Source organism: Aquila chrysaetos, chromosome 17, assembly GCF_900496995.4.
Source record: "Aquila chrysaetos chrysaetos chromosome 17, bAquChr1.4, whole genome shotgun sequence".
In the NCBI taxonomy this organism is placed as follows: domain Eukaryota; kingdom Metazoa; phylum Chordata; class Aves; order Accipitriformes; family Accipitridae; genus Aquila; species Aquila chrysaetos.
This window is the reverse complement of record NC_044020.1, coordinates 15,022,159-15,046,997: the sequence shown is the minus strand read 5'-3', so window position 1 is coordinate 15,046,997 and position 24,839 is coordinate 15,022,159. Positions and strand designations below refer to the sequence as shown.

The 24,839-nt window shown below is 40.8% G+C and overlaps 1 long non-coding RNA gene across 2 annotated transcripts in view; it reads right to left on the bottom strand.

Moving 5' to 3' along the window:
* Positions 1–880: 880 nt before the first annotated feature.
* LOC115352842 overlaps positions 881–24,839 on the bottom strand; it is a 28,630-nt gene continuing 4,671 nt past the window's right edge. For both annotated transcript variants that reach the window (XR_003927286.2, XR_003927285.2), the window contains exons 3-6: positions 23,962–24,493; positions 22,634–22,772; positions 2,462–2,615; positions 881–2,062 (exon numbers count right to left, since the gene is read on the bottom strand). This is a non-coding gene — a long non-coding RNA (uncharacterized LOC115352842). The remainder of the gene's footprint in view (positions 2,063–2,461; positions 2,616–22,633; positions 22,773–23,961; positions 24,494–24,839) is intronic.

Below are 24,839 nucleotides of genomic sequence, written 5' to 3'. Positions count from 1 at the left end.
GGGTCAGCTGTCCCGGCTGTGTCCCCTCCCAACTCCTTGTGCCCCCCCAGCCTCCTCGCTGGTGGGGTGGGGTGAGGAGCAGAAAAGGCCTTGGCTCGGTGTGAGCACTGCTCAGCAGTAACGACAACGTCCCTGTGTTATCAACGCTCTTTTCAGCGCAAATCCAAAACAAAGCCCGGTACTAGCTACTATGAAGAAAATTAACTCTATCCCAGCCCAAACCAGCACAACAGCAAAAAGTGAAGTGACTTGGAAACATCACGGCAGATTCAGTTAAAATATTTCACCAAAAGTACACATTCTTATCAGCTGATGTGATTCACAAATTTGTAGTAAATTCATGCAGTTATTTTCCTGAAAAAAACTCAAATGATTGAAAATTTTTTACTATTTCAATTTTCTTTTTATTTGTCATCTTAAATTTATGGGTTTGGAAGCAAGCCTAAACCTAAAGCAGCAAGCAATCAAACAAAGATTACTGCCAAGTAGAAACATTTTGATCCCTCTCCTTCTGCCTTTTGGGGATTTTGTCTTATGGAACTGACAATTTTATTTGCTTATTGCTCTAGGTCTTACAAACAGTTACTTACAAAAATGAAAAAAAAAAAAAAAAAAAAAAAAGGAACTCGGCTGTCCTGAACCTCCTTCATGCATACTCTTTTAGAAAGTACAGCTCCTGCTGCCACACAGGACTCTCCCTCGCACTCCTGACCACACAACTACTTTCCTGACAGCCTTGGCATTTAATCTCGTATTCTCAAAAAATTTCTAAAGGGGATGGGGAAAAATGAAGCCTTCTTTTAAAACATATGCCACAGCTTTCCTGTCTGATGCTCAACAAAAGCACATTCTCAGAACAAAAAGCCAACGTCTTCTAACATTTCAGAGTGTAACATCACTTATTTATTGGTATCCAATATTTATTTCATACAAAGACTGTAATAGCTGACCTCCACGTTATTCTGAAATCAGCACTTCTCAACATTTCATTTTCAAAACTAGTGAGTGCTGCTGTTACTAGAAAATCCATCTGGCACAGTGGTCACCCTTCAGAAAACCTATCACAGATCTGGTTCACTTTATGAATCTGTCCCCTTGTGTATCTGCAGGACCACAGCCAAAGACTTTTCTGGGGCAGATTTATTAGTCTGAGCACCATACTTCACAAAAAATGGCTGGGCTGCATTCAGAGCCACATTGGAAATCCACACTGGCTGGGATCTCTGCTAGCTTGGATATCTCTATACCAGCCTCCAGCTCACCAGGTAGATATGCCTGGGGTTAGTGAGTCCTCCCTCAGGTAGTAAGGCTGTGGGGCTGCAGATGTTCATCCACGGGGATAAAGCTGTGGGTCTATATTGGTGTCTATCATCTGCAACAAGCCAGACCATGGAACTTTAATTACGTGGCACAAACACTCTCATTTAACGAGTAACAGTCTATTTGCTGACAAAACTGTGTTTGTGCAAAGCACTTCTGTGCGTAAGGCAAACACAATTTAGCTTCACTTCACTTGCTGTAACTCTGGGTTTCAAAGAAGTTCTTTATTCAAACGGAAGACATTGCGGACAAAACTCTATTACACGAAGAATTCCTGCTGGGGAAATTCTCCAGATATAATGGATTTCTCTGAAGCGTTTTGAAACATCAGGGAGATCCTGGAAAGGTTTTATAATTCTGTTTTGATTCCACTGGCTCCTATAAACAATACATTTCCTGTATACTTGACACTTGTCACTAAAGAATCCCCATTCTTCCTGAGTTTGCGTTACAATTAATCCTCTTTTAAGCAAATCACCACAGGCCAGATGTCCTCAGCAAAGCTTAAAAACATTAAAATGCATCCTCCCCTTCCTTTCCCTTCTATGATCTGCATTCATTCTGACAAGACTGGGGATTTATGGCCAACAGAGATTTACATATCACAATTCACAGGATGCAGCAGAAGTAAAACTCGAAAGCAGAGGCTGAAGCAACAGCATGGCCCCATTTGCTTCTCCTTGGCCTATGGTGGTGTAACTAGGCTTTGCATCTCTTCAGTGAGCATGACCACAACCACGGCCTTCCAAGGAAGAAGAGAGAGAGAAATGAACAGAGTTAAGACATTTCAGGAGCACAATTCCAAAAACACCCCTACAGTCTAATAGGAACATGCAACATACACCTGCAAATGATACAGCCAACATCAATCTGATGTCTTTGCTCTGAAATTAGGCAAGAAATATTTCAAGTCCCACTGAGAATCTCAAGACACAAATGTCATGACTGTGAAACAAACCAGAGAGCATAGAAAGAAGAGGATTAAATAATTCTGAGGCCCTCAAATATTTTAGGAGGTTTTTCATTCTTATTTTGCCCCACACGCTTACATTCCAAAACGAATACATGAAGTACATGTTTTTCACAATACATTGCAACAGATAATTTAAGCACAGTAATTTGAAATAGCATAACACACAACCTCTATGTTCTATGAGCAATGATGTGTTCAAAAAAGACTTCAAGCTTCTGAAGGTGGAGAAATCCAGTATTACATTCAGATTAAAATATAGTGTTGGAAGTCTGCTTCATCTCCTCTTGCACAGCAGACCCTCTTTTCCCATCCCCATCTGCATCTGAAAGAATAGAAAAAAAATAAGTCCACTCCTAATTAGTATTTCTTAAACCCATAATGTATATGAAAAAGAATTCATCCATTTCCTTCAAAAATATTTTTTCACAGCTGGAAGAGGCACAGCAAATAATCTTTTGAAAGGCCTATAGGAGAAGAATTCCTCCTGCTCAATTTTCAAAGTGTAAAAATAAGTTTTTGGAGGTTGTTTTTTTGATCACATTGTGAGCTGCATGTAACCTTTACATGCAGAAACCATTTGCAGTACCTGGCAGGAACAGCTTACCTGTCCTATGGTCATACTTATATAATCCTCAGTACCTCCCCGTACCCATTATTTTATTATGAAGATATTTACTTTACATAGCAGCTTTGTAATACTTTTTAATTCACAATACAGCACTATGGGAGATAATATAGCCTAACAATAGCAATAATAACGATTTGCACATACGTTTTGCTGTTTCATCCATAAATTATAAAAGTCTTTAGGGTCATCTGCTAAGCAGGGGATAACAGTGAGTATCTGGGTGTGGATCAAATTATATTGTCTTCTAATCTTTGTTATCTCACCATCAGCTCAAGAAGAAATGAAAGTCACTTTAAATGGAGATGAGAGGGCAGCTAAAGGAAAGGAAGAATTATGTGGCATCCCGCCTGTAAAGTACGTCATTTTCTGTGAGAAGCAAACCTGGTTCTCCCCAAAGCAGGGGGAGCTGGTGTAACCAGTGCAGCTTCCACCCTTTGCATTCTGGTTCTCTCTAATCCGGCAGGTCACAGGCACAACTGGCCCAGAAAGGGAGCCAGCAGTTGGACAGGTCAGCTGAGGATAGATATAAGTAGTAGTCGGAAGCATGAGAACAACCCTCTTCCACCCCTCCTCAGACTACATAGCAGGTGCCTTATCACCCATAGAGCAGAACGTGACAAATTTCTACTTTAATTTTTCCCAGAAGAGCAACTGCAAGATCTTTCTACGGTTGTCTTCATAGTGCTTGCTGACAGAGATGGCATCGGCTACCTTTCCACCTCAACTTTTCTCACAGCAGCAGCTCTCCTGCTGCAGCTGACCACCCGTCATTCTGTACCCAGGCAACACACTCTGCAAGCTTTCCATCTGCTTCCTTTGTTCTTTCCAGAAGAAAAACCTGGTCAACAAAACACTTGCCAAGCAATACGGATTTTTATGTCAGATTCCAGACCTTCAGCTGAAAGTCGGCATAGATCCAGTAAAATCAACATGTTACGTGTATTTATTAATTTCTCTGCACACCCCATGGAGGGAAGGTAGCCTCCTGAAAAGTGGCAGGATACTATACGTTGCATCTTCTACAGTGACCCTCTCAAGTGACCCCCAGCCAACTGTGGTGCACCTGCACAAATGGAACACAAGCTAATTCAATGCTGCCCATTTATTGAATTTGGAGTGTTTAAATGCATCATCATCCTCTTACTTTGTCTTCTTTGTAGGCATGAACACATACATAACAGATCTAATATATATATATATATAGTGTTTGTATATCAGTGGAGCATTTTATTTTGTTTTATAATTATTTTACTTCACTGTTCATTCTTGTATTTCATTCATAAGAATGAAGGTGTGGAAATAATGTATATACTACAATCAGAATGTATGATTAGTGTATGAAATTATGAAGAAACTGAAATATTTAATTAAAAATCTGCATTTAAACACAATACCATTGAATAAACAGATATACCGGTGAAATTCACGCTTTGCTGAAATGTGGGTTCCCCTTGAGTATAATTTTTAACTACGGTCAGTGACAGCACTCAACCAGAGACCTGTCAGTAACTGGCAAATTCTCTTCTGGTGTAACTCACCTGAAGCCAAAATTCCCTGCAGGTATAACCCAGGGAAGTCAACGGAGCTGCCGAGAATCCGACATCGCAAAAGAGAGCGGCATGTGGCTCCAAATACTCACTTCAAACCACAAAGACAAATTCCGCCGGATCACCGATACTGTTATCTGATCTAAGGAAGGAACCGAAGATTAACGATTCCCCTCTCCTAAATCGGTGAAACTGCTGTTTTACAACGGGTAGAGCGTTCGAACTACCAGCGTGCCAGAACAGCATTACACGTTGTGTCTGAGGACCAGGATTACGCACCTGCGCTGGATGAGGCCGTGCCTGAAGGCTGCCCGCCCCCGGCGGTACGCGGCAGACAGGCCGCCAGCGCTCGGGCTCGGCCCTGCCCCCCGCTGGGCAGCGCGGCCGCGGGCCCTCCCGCTCCTCCCCAAAGCGACCCGCAGGTGGCAATGTTGGATCGGGTTTTGAGGGTTTCGTTACACGTCGTGGCCTGAGATGTCACGCGGTTGTCTTCTCATTGCTCCTGTTTGCTATTTCTTAGATCACTTCTTGTTTATTTTTATCTTACGCCGTAAGACACTTCCCAGTGCTGAATTCCCTTCCGATTTGCTAAAACTTGCGCCTTTTGTATCTCATTTCCCCTCATTTATGGGCTCTCCTGAACGTGTTTTCTGCAGTGATAAAGTTTTTGGCGTATGGAAGAATTAGACTTCATTATATTCTCTGCTTGATGCTTCCTGTGGCCTACACTTGGCCGACCTTGGCAGGCTCAAAGGAGATGTAAATTACCGCTCCGGGTTCAATATGTTTAAGACTCCTTCAGGCCAAGGATTCATTCCAGAAGCCTTGATACTTTAAGTACTGCTACAAGGAAGAGATAGTATTCATAATTTCTCTTCCTTTTATTTCTCCGTAGATGTGCAGCTGGTGGATATAAAGTCCCCCTAGACCTCATTATCAACACATAACGTAGCGCTGATCTCTGTTGAACTGCATATGGGTTTAGCCTTCTATATCATCATGTCAATCAAAGGTACAGAAATTAAATTCCTAATGCAGCAACGCGGCTGTGGTGTCTGTGTGCACACCTGCTGATCCCCACCCAGGGAGTACAGAGCCTTTCGGCCCCACAGGCTGGGGCAGAGGAACCACTAAGGTCAGCTTTGCTGGGGTACTCCTCCTGCTTCTCCCTCCAAACCACGCAAAAAATACAGTTAAGAGAGTAACTGGGAAGTACAAGGCAGCTGCCCTTCTATGGCTTGACGCTCTGGTGTGGCAGGGACGGGCGTAGGATGGTGTGTGCACGTGGCTCGAAGGGCTGGGAAGGTGGGCACAGGCACCTCAGCCATGCCCATGGCTGGGACTTGATCGCTAAAGGAGCATGCAAGAAGGTGGAAAGGCAGCGCTTCTTCCTCTAAAAGTCTCTAGGTGGCACAGCAGCAAGGGAAGATGAGAACATTGTGCATTCCTGCAGAAATTTTGGCAATGTATTGTAATGAGGAGTATACAGCTGGTAGGTGGAAAGGAGCTTCTGCTCAGCTGTAACACCTCCACTGGAAGCCGCAAAGATCGCACACATCTTGGGACCCCAGTTCTCTCACTCGGCTAGATGAGAGAAGAAAATTTCCACCTTCTTCAGTGGAAGCACTGGAGAGAAACCAGCACTCACAGCTTGTCATTAACTACCACAGGGAACAAAAGATTATTTGAAAATCTCTTAAACCCTTCTAAAATTCTCTTAAACCTAGTATTACATGTGCAGCGAAGAGCATCAGCTTACAAATATTGCTCAGTTACCATGAATATGTTGTGGGACTGGCAAGAGGATACAGTGCATCTTTTGCATTTTGGTTACTTTGAAACTATTTCAAACTGTCTGAAAGATACTATTTCTTGATAGTCTCCCAGTGGCTTACCAGTGTATCCCTGTAAGGTCCATATTCAGTTCCAAACAGGGTGGGGGGAAAATCACAGTTATATTTCCATCAAAGATTTCAAAGCTTTTGAGGAACAGAAGTTAAGCCCCAGAAAGAGCTAGCAGTTGGGAGGGGAATAACTAATCACTTCCATATTTAAGTATCAAATTTAAGAACCTACTTACAGTAGGATTCTTGTATTGTCAATGGAGAGAACTAGCATTTCTGGAGGAAATTCAGATGTTAAACTTACTACAGAGACTGTGTCAGAGCTGAACAATGACTATGCTTCTACCTCAGGCACCTGAGGCAGCAGGAATTCCTGCTTCCTCAATTCTTGATACCTTGTTTTCATAGAAAAGCAATCACATAGCTTGTATGATTTTTTTTTTTTTCTACATTAATTTGCATGAGCTTGGGAAAAAGCAGTACAGAAGCACTAATAACTAGACTAGTAACCACAGACTGTACTTCTTCTGGATGCACTACAGATCACAGATCAGAAAAAAAAAAATCATCATGTAGCTAATTTCAGATATGGAAATTATAAACTGTGACTATTGCTATCCCATAGAACATGCCAACATTTGAACTTCCGTTTCACACACTCTATTAGCAGCAGGACTGTGATCAGAAAAAACCCAAACTTAACAGTAATCCCACCCTCAGAAATCCTCTGGAGAACTTGCTGGTGAGAAACTCCATCCTGAGGTCTGCCAGAAGTTCTAATCAGCTAATATATCAAAGCTCTAGAGTAGCCTGTCTACTCCCCCGATCTCAGCAAGAGATAAAAATAATTCTCATGGGTCAAACTACAAATCTAAGAATAAGCAAGAAAATATGCATTACTACACTCTGCAAGACTGTGAATGGATGATGGTGATGAAGACAATGCTTTGATGCTGCATCCAGTACATTCTTACATATATTTCAAATTCTGTGTTTCTTGAATTTAGCATCGGCACAGTAAGCCAGAGGTGAACGGAGGCATGTTGCTTACTTCCATGCTTCATGCCAGGCAGACATGTCACATATTTTACCTTTGTTGGGATTCAAACTGGGTAAATGGTCACTGTAAAAAACCAGTTAATTTGTCATAGACTGAAATGGCAAACTAGATTTTTAGAGTCAGGAGACATTTCTTCCTCTTTCCATTACAAGCCTTTAAAAGGTCACACTGTACCAAGCCAAGGAGTCACTATCATCATCAGGCTTAAGGAGTGCATGTGACTGTTGCCGTACAGCTCCTTCTCACTGGTTTTACACAGTTTCTCAGATGTGGAGATGGATTATACCTCTAATTACACTTTCATCTTCATAAGTCCATCTGAGTTAACTTTCTGAAAATATCAGGTCACTCAGCTAACAACAACAAAAAAAACCAAAACAGGGTTGCTTCCTGTGATAACACCTTTCTTTTTAGTGCAGAATGAATAGTAATTTCAAACCTCAACACCAGAGAGGCAACCAGTTTTCCACTTACTGCAGAGTATATGATTAACCCCAGTTTGCCCGAAGCCATCAGAGTACTGGGAAGCAGCCACTTCTGGAGCATTTGTACCCAATGCTTGCCTGAGAATCCTCTCCCATCCCGAGCAAGTAACAGGTAGAAGTCGTAGGATGGTCTATATGAATCCTTCAGTCCTCTTCAGCACTATAAAAACCCACAGATTTTCAGATAATTGCAGGTTCCCTTCTTTAGGAATGCTGCTAATGATATGGGTTAATTTTTTTTTTTTTTTTTTTTTTTTAACCAGCTGCAGAATTTCCCTGGCGGGTGTTTTCATCAAGAAAGCAGCATTATCCCAAGTTGGACTCTGGTACTTTTACACAGTAAACACAACTTTCCTAAACAGGTAGCCAACCCTACAAGTTTCACTGGGGCTACTTTTAAAAAATATTACTGCTCAACTGAGCTAAAGCAACCCTGGAATATCCTGTGTGAGCAAGTGGGACTGCAGGAGGCTATAGGTCAATAACCTTGGATGTATTTTACACAACAGATCAAATAGCTGTATATTGTCCCTGAGGTGGGCAAGATTAAGTCAGATAAGAGCAACGGCTGTGGTCATGCAGAGCTTCAAGATTCTGTTCCAAGTCCAGGCTTTTTGGAAGCCAGTGATTAAACACTGGAAAAAATGTGAAATGTTTCCGATAATTAGAACCATTTATTCAGTGGGAAAGGGCATGAACTGCATTTTCTTAAGGAAAAGCAAATGTAGAAGGACTACTACCAGCTTGGTTGGACTCCAAAAGCACATCTTCCCTATTAAGGTTAGATGATTCCCATGTGGGGTAGTAGACAAAAGGACTCTTGTTGGTTGTTTGCTTTCTACGCTTATTTACCACATATAATGAAGTGTGGCATAAATGAAAATGAAGTGGTACGCTGCAGAAATTTTCTTAGTAGGTATTTGGGTGGTCAAAGTCTCGTGGGGGGCTTGCAGTAAAAGTTAATTCTGGGGCAACCTTTGCTTTGCATAACGAGCGCCTAAACAGCTGGAGGTCTATCTGAAATCTGGATGTAGCACTCCAGCAGCTTGAGGACCATCTGCAGTTACTTTCATTCATGTCTTCCTCTTAATCATCTTAATGATTAGCTAGTATATCATCTAGTGGAAATGCTAAAATACCATAAGCCATAGATTCTGAATTAGCAATTCCTGCATCACATCAGTAATTTATATTTAGTTTATAGCAGTGCTTTTAAAAACATCTTTTTAGAAAGATGTCCAGTTTAGATTAAGACATAATGAGGCAGTCTGTTTAAATAATTTGAAAATTATTTCAAATCTCTGTCCAAATACAAATGAAACTGAACATGAACACTTTTGGAGCACTGAGGAATTTAGTCACCTTCTTTACACCCTGTTTCTCTTCCTCTACATGTGCTTATAAGTGCAGACAGCTCAGATTAAATCTAGATTTAAACTCTATGTCTGGATCTGAATATCCTGTCTCAAATGGTACAAACCACAGTCCCAGATCCAGACATCCAAGAAAAAAAAATATTGGATCCTAATGCAAATCCTGGGAAGCTTGAGGAGTCCTAAACCAGCTCGTGAGCCAGCAAGTGTGAGCTGAACTCTGACCCACATATGAGCTCCTGATTCCTAGGTTATTTGCACAAATCACTCCTTATAAAGTAAATTTTTATCACATCTGGTTTGGAAAGAAGCATGCAGAACCCAAAATGCAGCAGTCTCAGAGCAAGCACCAGGCATAACTGGCCCTGCAGGACACAAAACCTTTCAAAGCCTGGCTATGCGAGGAGGCAGCATGGTCACTCTCCCACCCCAAAAGCCAGCCCCTGCCTGCCCCGGGGCTGGGAGAGCCAGCAGATCCGGTCCCTTGGCTGAAACACAGCCTGCCCTGAGAGGGGGGAGACTGCAGGCAGACCCGGCCACCCCCCTGCAAATCCAGCTTCCCCCAAATCAGTGTCCTCGGTGTCACCTCCTGAGGCAGGCTGGCTGGCTTCAGGATGGCTCCAAGGGCTCTGGGCTGTTCTCCCACCTGGCTTAGCGTTGAACGGTCTTACCTAACCTACATTCAGTGCCAAGCAGTTTTCCACAACCTATTTCCATCTCCGCAGACGTTGCCACAGGCATACTTGCCTTATGAAAAGAATTCACCATTCAGACACCGCCTTTTTCCTCCACAGCCAAAATACCTCTCTCTTGTCTACCTGAGAAGGTAACTAACCATGGAACAATCATCATTTTAAAGGATTCAATAAAGATTTCAGCTCGAGGAACAGCAATCTGCAAGGAAACGGGTATGATATAGCTTGCATCAGTATGCTGATGAAAAATAATTAAGAATATATTACATAAACCATTTATATACATGTACCATTAAACTGACTGTGCATCTTCAAAACCATGCAAACAGAAGAGTTGTATATACCACTCAAATAACTAGACAAACAGCAGAGGTATTTATTTGAGAAGAAAGCCAAGCAATAACCTCTATCCAGAGAGCAAACATGGAGGCATTCTCATATGCTTCAATTCTGGTTCTAACTTCTGACCTGACAAATTTGGATGGAAAGTTTGAGGGCAAAAAAGGAATTTTGCCACAACAAAAATTTTCAGTTCTCAAAAACATTGTGTTGTTTCAAAACTGTGGTGGGTTGACCCTGGCTGGATGCCAGGTGCCCACCCAAGCCACTCTGTCACTCCCTCTCCTCAGCTGGACAGGGGAGAGAAAATATAACAAAAGGCTCGTGGGTCAAGATAAGGACAGGGAGAGATCACTCAACCAATTACTGCCACGGGCAAAACAGACTCGACATGGGGAAAATTAACTTAATTTGTTGCCAATCAAACAAGAGTAGGGTAATGAGAAATATAACCAAATCTTAAAACACCTTTTCTCCACCCCTCCCTTCTTCCCAGGCACAGCTTCACTCCCGGATTCTCTACCTAGCCCCCACAGCAGTGCAGGGGGACGGGGAATGGGGGTTGGGGTCAGTTCATCACACGTTGTTTTGGCCACTCCTTCCTTCTCAAGGGCAGGACTCCTCACACTCTTCCTCTGCTCCAGCGTGGGTCCCTTCCACGGGCTGCAGTCCTTCAGGCACAGACTGCTCCAGCGTGGATCCCCTGCGGGGTCACAAGTCCTGCCAGAAAACCTGCTCCAGCGTGGGCTCCTCTCTCCACGGGTCCGCAGGTCCTGCCAGGAGCCTGCTCCAGTGCGGGGTTCCCACGGGGTCACAGCCTCCTTTGGGCACCCACCTGCTCCGGCGTGGGGTCCTCCCCGGGCTGCAGGTGGAGATCTGCTCCCCCGTGGACCTCCCTGGGCTGCAGGGGGACAGCCTGCCTCACCATGGTCTTCCCCACGGGCTGCAGGGGAATCTCTGCTCTGGCGCCTGGAGCACCTCCTCCCCTCCTTCTGCACTGACCTGGGGGTCTGCAGGGTTGTTGCTCTTACATGTTCTCACTCCTCTCTCTGACTGCAGTTTCTGTGCCACAGCAACTTTTTTTTCCCCCTTCTTAAATCTGTTATCCCAGAGGTGCTACCACCGTCACTGATGGGCTCAGCCTTGGCCAGCGGCGGGTCCATCTTGGAGCCGGCTGGCATTGGCTCTGACGGACACAGGGGAAGCTTCCAGCAGCTTCTCACAGAAGCCACCCCTGTAACCTCCCCTGCTACCAAAACCTTGCCATGCAAACCCAATACAAAAAAACTATTTAGAAATTATTTTAATTGGAAAGAAAAAGTTGAAAATGTTTAAATAATAGCAAAGCTATTTTCTTCCTGTAGGTTTTGCTACAACTTCCCTACAAATCCTCACTCGACTTCAGCAACCCATTGATATATCCACAGCCAGCACCTTCTATTTCTCTTGTAAGTTCAACTCATTACCAGTCCTTATCACTTAACCAAGATAATTTCTTTGAGAGTTCAGTCCTGCAAATTACTGATATTCTATCCCCAGTCTACAAAGCACTTGGGCAGACATTCAGCTTTAGTGAAGCTACCATGGCTTTAGTGAAACTGCTGATGGAGTTAGAGTTAAGACTTGAGTACTGTTTTGGATCAGGGCCAGAGCAGGTTTTTTTTGCAGGATTAAGTCCTAAATCTCCCTCCAGAAGTGATTCAGTTCCAGTTCTTTACCGATTGTTTTGTTCTCTAAATTTCTTCATTTGCTTTTATCTTTTGGATGAAAATCAAGGCCTAAGGCCTGATTCACTCATATATTGTTGCTTTTTTACATGAGCATAATAACTTCAATGAAGTGTCTTAAATCAAATCTGGGAAAATTATTATCTGGGTGAATGGATGTGTTTATGCACTGCTAGTTTCAGACAGCTGGTCACTAGGAAAAAAAGTCTTTCCCATTGTAGATCCTGCTGTACAGTTGCATAAAACTATACCAAAGTATAATTTTTCTCCTCTGTGATGAGAGAAGGAAAAAAAGCACAGGTACTTTGGCAGCAAGATAAGCACAGGCTCTTCCTGACAACAACCATAAACCAAGAGGGCTTAAACAAAAAAGAGGGCAAAGGAATTCAAATCCATTAACATATTCCAATAAGCTTTAGAGGCCTGCATGATTATGGGAGATGATAATCTTTTAGATGCAACAAGTCTTTCAAAAACATAAATTCACAATATTTCTGGCAAAAATCACTGGGGTAGAAATCTGTGGTATGCTAGGGAATAAATTCTCATTCAAGTGTGAGGTGTTGGAAAATTGTTTTTCCTTTACTCTAGTTGAATTCAAAACATATCGATGTCAGCCCTTCACTTTGCTCTAGAATTCAACTCCCACACAGGTTTACCGTTTTCTCAGTTTAAAATTATTTGACAAAGTTTTCTGAGTAATATCTTATAATTTCCACAGGCTACTATCCTTGACACTATCTTATTCCACATTGATGGGCAAAATCTGCTCTTTCCCTGCCTCCTCAAAAGGATGCAGAATAAGAGAAGCAATCTTTTGACTTCCATGGAGTCTCTCTCCATAGCTCTGACAATAGCTCAGTCTGAACTTTGTCATGTGAGTGAATTTGCAGCTCACAGCAATTTTTGCAGTTAAATAGAGCAGTAGAAAGTAATCACATCTCATTGCAAAGCTGGTCAAAGCTCGTCTCAGAAAGGCTGTGTAATAGAAAAACTACATAAGAAGCAAAGCAAATCCCTTCAGAGTCAATCATGATTTAGGGAAAGTCCATCATCTGGCAAAACCTCCATTCTTTATTTATCAGCTGAAATACATCTTGCCTAATCCAGTAAACAACAAACCCAGCCCAAGTTAACTTTAAGACAAATGGTCCTAAAAAGATTGTTCCCATTTTCATCTCAATAGCAGTGCTAGAATTTTAAATATTTGGTATTTTTACTATAAATACAAATTGCTTCTAATGTAGTAAATAATGCATTAACACTGCCTTGCTTTAATATGTTAGGCACTTAGTTGCTCTTTTTCAAGGTATTATTACTTGACTATCCTACAAAAAACAGGTGGTTGCTGTGCAAGTGTATCTAGGCACATATTTCTTGGAGGAAAGAATGCTTCTGGCTAAAGTCAATGTAATTAAGGACTTTCACACATGATCCCTCAGACAAAATCTGCTTTGGTGGAAGTTAATGCTAGGATGCATGTTAATTCTTTATGGTCAATATTAATATAATCTTGTTCATATTGTTCCTTCAGGGTGTGTTTTAACAAAAACGTGCAGTGATGCAACCTTCAGCAAGGAAAGGAAGCTGAGCTGGCCACGTAATAGATGTATCTTAAGAGTTAGTGAAATATGTTTCCTTGCAGATCAGTGGTATCCTGAATATTTCGACTGGTTCCACTGTCAGCACAAGTCCCTGACTTTTGGAACAAGGAGGCTACGGCTTCAATGCAGAGAAGCTGCCTATTAGCTACATTTATACTCATTTGCTGAGATATTAGAAGATACGCTTCATGTTGCTGCCAGATGGCTCCCAGCTGCCTTTTGGTGGAACCGAGGCAGGCTGCGACTGCTGGTGCATGCCAGGGGCTCGCCTTGACTTGCGTCAAAATACATCTGGACATGCACTCAGCCTGGAAGCCTAAAAACTATTCCCAGGTTCTGGAGTCTGGGTGTAGCCTAATTTAAGCAGAAAGTAAAGAATGGATCCAAAAATTTATTTAGAAGTCTGAATTTCTAATACTGTTCCTTTAAGAACTGTAATTAAATATCTAATTGTCTTCATGTCCCTTCCTACAGGAAGATGTTACAGAACATTGCTGTGTCACCTTTACCAGGTGCAACTCCTACAAAGCAAGCTGCTGCCCTTCATAGCAGCCACAGTTCCCAAATTGATTTAAATCGTCTCTCTGTTTAGAAGGTATTGTATTATTACAGTCTTTTCTGTACAGATTCAGATCAAATATGTTTTGCGTGCTGTTTAAATACATTATATAAAAAAAAACCCCCACAACAAAAAGAACTCACACAATATGAAATGCCAGAATTAATCTATCCAAAAGCCTTCCTAATTCACCTTCACTGGGTGTATACTCAGTGATACATTTCTTAATTATATGATGTAAACCATTATTTTTCCCCTTGGAACCCAGCCTTTCCCGCCAAGCCTTGCCCTGAAGGACTTTGCCATTGTTGCAGATAATCCACCTAACCAGCACATTTCTCCCAACAACATGTTCCCGAAGCCATTAAGACTAATTAATGCTATAAGTAACCAACCAAACATGCCTACTGGCAGAGATCACTGCTTCAGGACTAGATTTCATAGTCCCTGCAAAAGTGAGCTCTAACTGAAGGGCACCACTAAGGAGCAGTGCAGCTGCAAAATACTTACATCAAGGTCAAAATTCAGCCCTCTGTCTTCAAAGCCAGCCTGCCTGCATGGTCACGCACCTTCCCTTTCCCAGCTGGGCTGAGGTGGTACAGCGGGACCCTCTCCCTTATTTCTGTCCCTTTTACAAGCTGCACAGGAGGTAGCGGGGGCCGGTGACAACCGCTTTCCCCAGCACGTTTGTTTGCACAAGACTTGTAGCTTGTGCAGGGAAAAATCTCCACACAGCAAGAACTCCTAGGCCCACGCCAGAATCCCACAGTGAGAAAAACACCATGTACCCATGTTTCCACTTACCAATATGAAGTAAAGAAAAGTTAGAAATCCGACGAGCTATGAAGCCGTAGAACTAAAAGCACTACTAGCTTTTGACACTTGCCTTCAGAGAACCAGTTTCCAGTACATGTCTCCAGTCCATCCAGCCTGGTTATAGAAGGAAAATAGTTTTACGCTGTTTCACTTAAGGTAGAAATGAGCATTAGATACAATGAAGGGACATTGCCCATGTCCTACTGCTAGACTGCTGTAGCATGCGCCCACCCACTGTTGGCCCTTTGGAACACAGAACTCATCCAATAATAATCCATATACAGCCCTTGGCCAAGCCTTAACCTTCCAGAAACTTAAAAAATTTCCTTAAAAAGTTGAGATTTTTCATAGAGGAAAAAATGGAGTTGATTAATTTTTGTGACTGAAGTTGATTTTACTTAGTAAAAGTTAAAACAGGAAATACTGGAGAGGTAATTTATATCACTGAATAACATTGCTTTCCATTTTTTTTCCATTTTGCCATGATGTACTTTTAGAGAAAGATTATATTATGAATTTATCAGCAATTTTTCTTTAATCTCAACAAATGTATTATTTCAAGCTTCAACATGCATCAAATCTATTTTTGCAACAGTATTAAAAAAACTTCAAAAATATGCACTTATATTCAGTCACTGAAAGAGTCTCCCCATTATTACTTTGTTCTTGAAGAATTTCAAAACTGCAACAGGCAATCCTTTATGTAATGTATGAAAGTATATTCTTCAAATATTTAGAAAACATCAGACTTTTCACATTTTCAAACCCTTCAACACTGCCATCCAGGTCTTCAGAATAACCAAAGGGACAATGAATTAGTCCTTTCTCAACAATGGAGAGATTGATGACTTTGGACACATTTGAGTATTTACCTATTTTGAAGGATCAATGACTAAAAAGAAAAACATGTCCTTTCAAAATACCTAGTAATTGTTCTTCCAACTGAAAGAAAAACTAGTATATTGTTAGAGAAACAAGGAGCTTTAACCCCAATGTGACTAGACCAAACTTTTTAGCTGTGGATGAATCTTGGACAGCAAAGCTTTTATTTGATAACTGGATTGTGTAATTTCTGTGAATTGAGAATACTTCATCCCAGTCTGCTTCTATCACAAATATACTACTGGTTTTGGTCATTTATATTTCTTAAAGAGAAAAAAATAAGGAAAAAAAAAAGACTTTTATCCTAAGAAGCTATCTGCAATTATATTTATTATTTACTTCATTTATAGGTTCTTGAGTATCCTACAGTCTATCACTAGCAATTGGTGGAAATTTTTCCTATGCATAAACAAAGTCTTATGGCAACTAGTGCTATCTTTAGAAATGTATGAAAAATATTTTTTCTACTCATGCCAGAAAGTGTGACCTCTTTTTTATGGTACAATCATCATGATTATTGTATATTATTACCATTTCAGTCAACTCATGCAGGCATGCAACTTTATCAACAAAAAATACATAAATGCATTGAAATACATAAAATTCAACCTCAGACCACAGAATTCTAGAATAATTCAGGTTGGATGACACCTCAGCAGGTCAATCAGCTCAGCCTCCTGCTAAAAGCAGGCTCAGCACTGAACGCAGACCTGGTTGCCCACGGCTTTCTTCAGCCGGGTTTTAAAAGTTCACAAGGACAGAGTCCACAACCTCTCTGGGTAGCCCTTTTCAAGGTCTAGTTGTCCTCAGGGTGATGATTTTTTCCCCCTTTATGTCAAGCTGGAAGCCTACTGCAGGTTTCCCATCCAAGTACTGACTTTAGGGGTCTAACCCTGCTGAGCTTTGAGGTCAGACAAGCTCCAGTGTGTTCAGGGGCATGTGACCATGCGCCACGACGTGGAATAACTCATAAAATTGGTTGTCATCCTTGCATAGGGCTGTGCCGATCTCTATACTCTTCCAAGTTTAGTATATGCATGCTAAAATGAGCTACAAACAAAGCAGTCACCTTATCTGCTCTGCACCACCCAGCCATGGGCTAACAGACCCCAGATATTGTGCCTTATTTAGTTCATGACAAATACAGGGGATGAAAATTACAATTACGTTCTAAAATATTGAGTGTATAGGTTAATACTACCATACAATAGACCAGGTCATCTAGAAATAAAAACATCCTTTTTGCATTTCAGTGATTGTTACAGTCATTACAGAAAAACCTTAGAGGGAGATGTAGGACTTCGGTTTTAAAGGTGGTGCTTAAATGCAAATGTTGCTGTCTGAGACCAAGTGCACCAAACAGAAAGGCTTTTAGTAAATATCATTCAAACTCAGTCACTGAAACCCTACTGTAAACAAGTATTTCCAACACTTTTTTCAGATATTCCCAATTCATTGCATTGGATTGACACAGCTTTTCAGAGTTCGAGTATTAAACCAGGCAGACATAGGAGCTGAAGGTTCTCCACCCCATTTCTTTTTGGAAACACTCACTCAGTCGCTGCTATTGTCCTAAATAACACAGGGAAAGCATTTCTTCTTATGATTTGGCTACAGAGCTCCAATGCTGTTCTGCTAGTCTCAGCAGTTTGAAACCCAACACCAACAGGTTACAAAGAAGCCATTAATGTCTGGTCTTTTTTTTGTTTTGTTTTTTCCTATGTATTAAATGGAAATATCCAAAGAGCTTTGGTACAGCCCCTATCTAGAAATTTCTTTCCTGTGCCAGGAGCTGGCTGGCTATCACATTTCAAAGCCTTACACTGCACAGAGTATGCAATGATCCTTTTCCAATCAATTTGGGGTTCGTATGTAACAGCCATTTGTGGTTTATGTAGCCACTAATAAGTATTTCTAGAAGTCTGCATCCCTACATGCCATCTCCTTACCTGGCACACGAGTGGAAAGACACCTGGGGGAGTTATAAGTCTTAACAGGCAAAGGGATTAATTCCAAGAAATAAATTTGACATAAGGAAGCTAAACATCTTTGCTCCCTTTGTAAGCAGTAATCAGGAGATGCTGCTGTTAAGAGTTATATGAACCAGAAGTCAAGCTCTGCAGGTGTCCTGAATTACCTGGAGGACTCCTTCATTTTTTGCACTGACAACAGGGCAGCACTCAAAAAGGTGAGTTTCTTTTCCTAAAATAAAAGCCCTCCAAAAATCATGAGCCCACATCCCCAGTTTTGGTTTAGGTTTACAGGGTAGAACTATTGCAATGCTTCTTTCTTCTTTTTATTTTGAGGTATACATTTTGTTAAAATGTGGAGTTTTTTCAAGCTGAATTATACATGGAAAGCAAGATTTAAAGAACAGACACACTGCTAGTGTTAGTTTTTCTCTGCAAATTTTTGATCACTTAATACAACCTTCCAATTAGTCATGTGAAAAATGAACAAAATCAGGAACACTCTTAAAAATATAGGATGTGTTCAACACTTGGCACAAATCAAAGAAACGAGGGATAAATTTGCACCCCATTAGGGAAATTTCCATGCATAAACACTGTTATCTTAAGAGCTCAGTGTATTTCTTCCATAGTGTTAGTCTAACAGCTTTTTGACAGTTCAAAGCTGCACCTACACCAGGTTTCTTTAATTACCATTCAGAAGCGGCTCACAACCAATTAGTTTCTTTAAATTTCTTGGTACCATCAGTAACCAGTAACTCGGTGTTTTAACATGGTAGAAGGGCTGTAAAGAGTAGGTAGATTGCTTTCTCTCTTGGAAGCCAAACATTTTTACGTTGGATTATTTTCAGAGGTTATTTTTAGTTTGGCTGGATAGTTAGCAGAGTTTTAGTGCTTACGAGATTAATATAAATCAGGGAAGAAGGTGGCTTAATGATGCAGATGGCACAGGGCCATGGAATGCACACGCTGCCTGCCTTAAAAAAGACATAAAAAGGCATTCCTCTCACCATGGCATCCCCAGAAAACCTAAAAGGGAAAATATCTTTGTTTTGTTTGAAATTCAGCCTAGGAATTCAAATTTATAAATACAGACTGCTAGTTTGTGCCTTTTAAGAGGTGCTACCCTGAAACCCACGTTAAATAGCTGTGTGCATCTGGACATGGTTGTTTTACTGAAAGGCTTGTGGTTGCCAGGGCAGTAATAGTGGGGTTTAGCACTGAGGACAACAGTGGACCTCCTTAAAACAAAAGCTGTCTCCCCCATTCAGGCTCAAGAAAAGGAGGAATCAGGTCCTTTATGTAGCTGCTGGTGATGATGGTGTCTGTCTCAGATCTTATAATAAAGCCAGTCAGATCATAGTTCACAATTACAGTGGTTAGGTTATCTTTTTTTTTCAATTTTTTTATTGTAAAAGCTGGAGGTAGACAAAACCAGGACTTAAGAGAGAAAAAGAGATAAAGTTTTTTGGGTGAAAAGCTCTCAGGAATGACAATGATGAAGCTTTCCAGAACGCTTCTGTTGTGGCTGGAAAACAAACCACTGTCCATAGACCAAAACTGTGTACAAGTTGTACCATAAATATATATCATTTTTATAGGTTTCTCATCCTCTGTAAAAACAAGAATGAAAGCCACAAACCTGCCTGGTAAGGCACATACGTAGAATATAAATGCCAAATTTTGAACTCCTAGAGAAAAGTCCTGTGCCTGCAGCTGCGAGGCAGTCACTTCTTGGGAAATACACTTTATAGGAATGCACTGTGAGAACCAAACCTTCAAGAGTTCAGCTGGAAATAGGACTTATTTGACCAATAGTAAACGGCTCGCTCTGAGCTACTCAACTAAAATCACCTTACAGTTAATGGAAAAAAAAAGGGTGCGCTAGACTGGATGCATCTCACCAAAATAGGTCACCGACTATAAGAGGAGATAGGATGCCTGTGACCAGTCTCCAGCTAGGTGAGAAGGGTTGCTGGAAGTAGATTGTATCAGCAGTAAATTGTTAGGTTGTATTGAAACACTGGAGCCTCCAAGATGCCTTCAGAGAGAGAGAAGATAAACTGCCTGTTAGAGGTAACTCCATGGATTGCAGAAAGTTACATCAGTAGCTTAGACTAGATGTGTATTAAATGGCTAAAGATAGATGAAATAAGCTGCCCACCCCTAGCTGTTTTTAAAAGGATACCATTACTGGTAATGCCCAGAATGGAGACACTAGCTACAGACCCTGTCCACAGCTAGGGATATTTTTTCCTATAATTCCTTTCCAATAATTGATTTGCTGCGTATGATCATGTTACATTCAGGCTGGACTCTCAGCCTGTTGTCTGACTGAATCAGGAAAGGGAACAATATAGAGTAACCTGTAATTTTAAATACAATGGAAAACTTGTTCCAATATACTTATATGATTAATAGGAAATGCAAAGCATCACAGAGGCATCCATATCGTATGCAAGATGGATGGTATGGGCTACCTCAGTTTGGCTGCTTACTTGGAAATATCTAATATGGAACAGGTATTTACAAAATACTGGATCATGGTTCTCCGAACATCAAACTGGTATGAGATATGTCAGATTAAGCATCCACTAATTAAATCACTCAAAAGATGAATACTGATTCAATTAACAGTGATTTTAGACAAGAGGTGGTGTTTTCAAAAGCAATGGACAGCTCTGGGTGCCTGATTTTCAGAAGATGTGTTTACCAATTCTTCATGAATATCATGACCTCTTAAAGAATTCCCAAACAGACAACAAACAATTTGAAACACAACTATCTTCTAACATTTTTTTACCAAAACTCTTAGGTAAGCAAATGATGAACTCTTATGTTAGTACTAATATTTACAAACATTTATGCTATTTTCATCAGAGTTATGTTACTGAAAAGAGATACACTGCCATTCTCTGCTTTGTGCATGACACTTTCAAATATGTTGACGTCTCCTTGTTGTGTTGCAAGGACAGCAATGAGCTGTTGTTTTGGTGTTTCAGTCTGGATATGGAACACAACAGAAAAGTCTTAATCTTTCTTTGCTGCAAGGACTTCAGATTACCTTTGTCCTTAAACAGATGTAAACAGGAATCATCTTGACTGTGGAAAAAGTACTGGTCCTTGTGTTTAAGAATCCACAGTTTAGAATAAATTTAACCAACACCGGCCAAAACATCGTAAAATTCTTGTAACTAAGCTATTTCACTTGACGTATTCTTTCTCAGTGCCCATTTGCTGTGCACCTGTACACATGAAATGGCTGAATGACTATCTTATGTGACGTTAGAGAAAACATGCTATTTCATTCCCGAGGAAGAAAACTCAAGTAACAAATGAAAAAAACAATGTACCATGGCATAGGACGTTCTTTAATCATGCAAGGATATTGCAGCTATGTTCATTGCTCTAAATTATGAGTTTCCTGTATGTTTTTTTTTTTCTGGATAAAGCCAAAACAAAAAGAAATTAAACTAATTTTAAGTATTAGCTGTAAGTATTTTGAAATGAAACATTTATTTTTTTAATCTTTTGTCTGACTGGAGCCCAAAACATTTAATGGATTTTTAAAAGACTTTATTATGATGATGATACCATACTAATTAAGGGTATAGTACAGGCATTAGTGGATAGTGTTCCTTAAGGAGTACTCTCAATTGTATTCCTGCTATCCCACTATCAGTCGATACTGAAAATATGAGCAGCTTAAATAAACTAGCTACTGCTTGGTTAGTTAATCTCCATAATAATGTTACACTGCTTTCCATGGGATTGGTGTTTATATGAAGAGGAGAAGGCTAGGTGAAAAACTAGAGACTTAATCTTAGGTATTTCTTTCTGCTGTTTTAATTGCTGCTGTTTTATTGAATCCTTCAAGCTTGCCTTCAGTTGCACAGGGAGTCCATGGGAATTTAACATGTGCTTAAAAGATTTCTCAAATTATGGCATTACTAGTTTTTCAAAATAAGTCCTTTCAGAGTTTCTCCACCTCATAGGATAATATGCTGAGAAATTTGGGGTTGTAACATCTGTTTGTTAACATTGCCTTCTGTTTCGTTGGAGGGTATCTCTGACTGCTTCTCTCATTCTGTCCTGACAAACTTTTATGTTGGTTTATTAATCACTCATTTACAAATGGTGCCTAAAGGTCTTTGTTGCTGACTGAAACTTTTAGTGCACACACACAGTCTCAGAAACTAGTTCACAGAGACTTTAATAAGTAATATGATAACAGTAATTAGTATATAAAAGCTAGACTGAATAGCAATAATGATTTCCAGATGAGGATGGATTATCCACCAGCACCATCACCTCATGTCCTACAGTCACAGAGCAGCACAGGAATGCTCAGTGTCTGTTACCAGCTCCAACTAGCTTCTATAATGCTGAAGGAGCTAATTTCCTTCACCAGCTGTGCCCTGAACAGAGAAGAGTCCGAGGCTGCTTGAATTCCTCCAACAACTTATACATAAAGAATTCAGGGACAGTCCAAAAAAAGTATTTAGATGACACTCACACACCATAGGAGTCAAGTATCTAAATAGTTGGTGGGTTTTTTTCCTCCAGACCTTGTGCACGAATATTGTGGAGAAAAGTGGCAATATAAATCCCAGGGTATCATTCTCCAAAACAGCACCAAAGAGAAGGAATACACAGGTGCACTTTAAGGCAAAATTACATAGTTCAAGCACACACTGGAGGATAGAAGAAATCATTCAGCTTTCAACAGCCCTGGGTACGTAAATCAGATCTGAGTTCACAAGACTTATGGACAGCAGGTCATCCAGTCCTTGACTGAAAAACGTACTTACTACTTTTCATTCAAGATGTTTACAAGATGCACCACCATCCCATTGACGTGAATTGTGCAGAGGCCATTCCAGTTGTGGAGCATTTGGATGCACAAAGGTTGGTTCCCTACCACGACACGCTCATAGTCCTGGAAGACAACTGATGATGTGGATAGATGGGGAAGGACAAAGATTGTAAAAATATTAGTTAGCATGATAGGCAGTGGTCATAACATATTTGTAGACAAACATTGGTCAAGTTGATTTTAGGGATTATGGCAAGGAGGAATTTGAAGGGCTAGATTTGAAGGACGATGATGGATTATCTGTATATGATCTCCCAAGCACAGCAGACAGGACAGAGGAAAGCACAAAAGCACATTTCTGGAGAATTTATAAATGTTGATGGATTTTGTAAACAAAATTGCTGTCTCTTACACACAGGAATAGAAATCAGTGAGAAACCAAGGAAAGGATGAAAGTCTGTTTCTCTTAAAAAAAAAAATCTCATTTTCTGTTAATGCAGTGATCTGGCTAACCTAAAGAGAATCATTTCAGTTCTGGATAGCTTAGACAGAAAAGTCAAGAAAATTACTCTCATGGTGACAATTTCTTCACTTTCCCCCCTTTTATCTTTACTCTCTCTTTAGCTCATGCTATGTTTAGGATGCCAAGTTGAATTTTTCCTTTTGTTGAAGAGTTCTGAATCCAGCCCCCTCCAAACTCACAAGACTGTACCCTACCCATAAATACCATACAGTTTTGAGGCAGGATGCTATCATTTTATCACATCAATGTTTTCCTAAATGTAATTAAATATTCTCTGTGGCAGGGACTGCTATGTTTGTCTTCATCCTGGCCACAGGGCTGCAGGGTTAGCCCTTTCAGCTATGTCTACGGATGCTCTCTGACAGCACTGTGTATCCCCATCCTGCTACGTGGCTGTGCCCAGCATTCACACAGTACCTTGCTGTACATGTTATCAGACCATTTTAGGAAGGACACAGGCTGACGTGTCTATCTGATGTTCGCCATGGTCACATTCCCACAAAGCAACTTATTGTCGTACACTACAAGGACAGGCAGACATGGTTTATGCTAAGGAATAGCCCCCACTCAAGACTTCCCTTGCAGTGTATCCCTGAGCTCATTTAAACCCTGCCCCTGAGAATGGATTGGCATCTGAAGGGCTTGGGTAGGAAGCAAGTCTGGATTTGATCAGGCAAGGATAAAGATTCCTACGTAAAATCCACAACAACCTACATCTCTCCTTGATACAAGTACAGAACTGTTTGACACAACATGAAACAGCCCCAGTAGAAAGAAACGGGGTATATATTCACACATACATATGTACTGTGGTTGCCAAGACGCTCTTCTGTGAAAGGGCACACCCGCCAAATCCACTGCTTGGCTTCAGAATGGGAGATGGAAGCGTGGCCTCCTGCCTCTCTGGGCATGCCATGGCGACTGGCATTACAGTGTGTTGAAAGCAGATGTTCCTCAGTCTCACCTCTGTGAACAGGCCTGTATCTCCTAATCCTAGGTCTAAATATCCTCCAAAGTCCTAGCAGTCATTCGGTTTCTTGACGATATTAACAATGGCAGCAATTTCCCCTTCCCATTCTCTTGATTAAACAGAGGGAAGGAGGTAGAAAAAAGACGAGAGACGTAAAACTCCAGATGTTGTCGACACCAATATCTGGTTCCACCAGAGGATTTGAACACTGAAGCAATGATGAATTACAGCGGGGTCCCTATGGCAATCCAGATTGCAATCATAATACCATTGAGGAAGAATAAGAGCTAGCATTCATTAACATGAATAGCAAATGAATTTATGACAATTTCCACTGGTCCTTTCAAAGAACATGAATACATCTGTAAGAAATTAAGATGACACATGAGTGTAACTCATTCATTAATAAAGTCTGGTATTGCACATTTGTTGCAAAATTTGTCGCAACTGTTACCAGTGGTTTTTAATTCTATAACTGTACTTTATTAAAACCATGACACAAATCTCTCTAGCAGATGAGTACTAGCTAGTTTGCAGACTATTATGTAGGTGATTTAATTATTAGTCCAAATATACTTTGGTGTAGAAACTGAACTTCATCAGTTTTAAAGCAAGTAGGTGTTTAATCATTATAAATATGCACAAGTGAGTTACAGTCACCCTGCTTTCTTCAGGGTTATACAGCAATTAATTTTACATTAACAAACA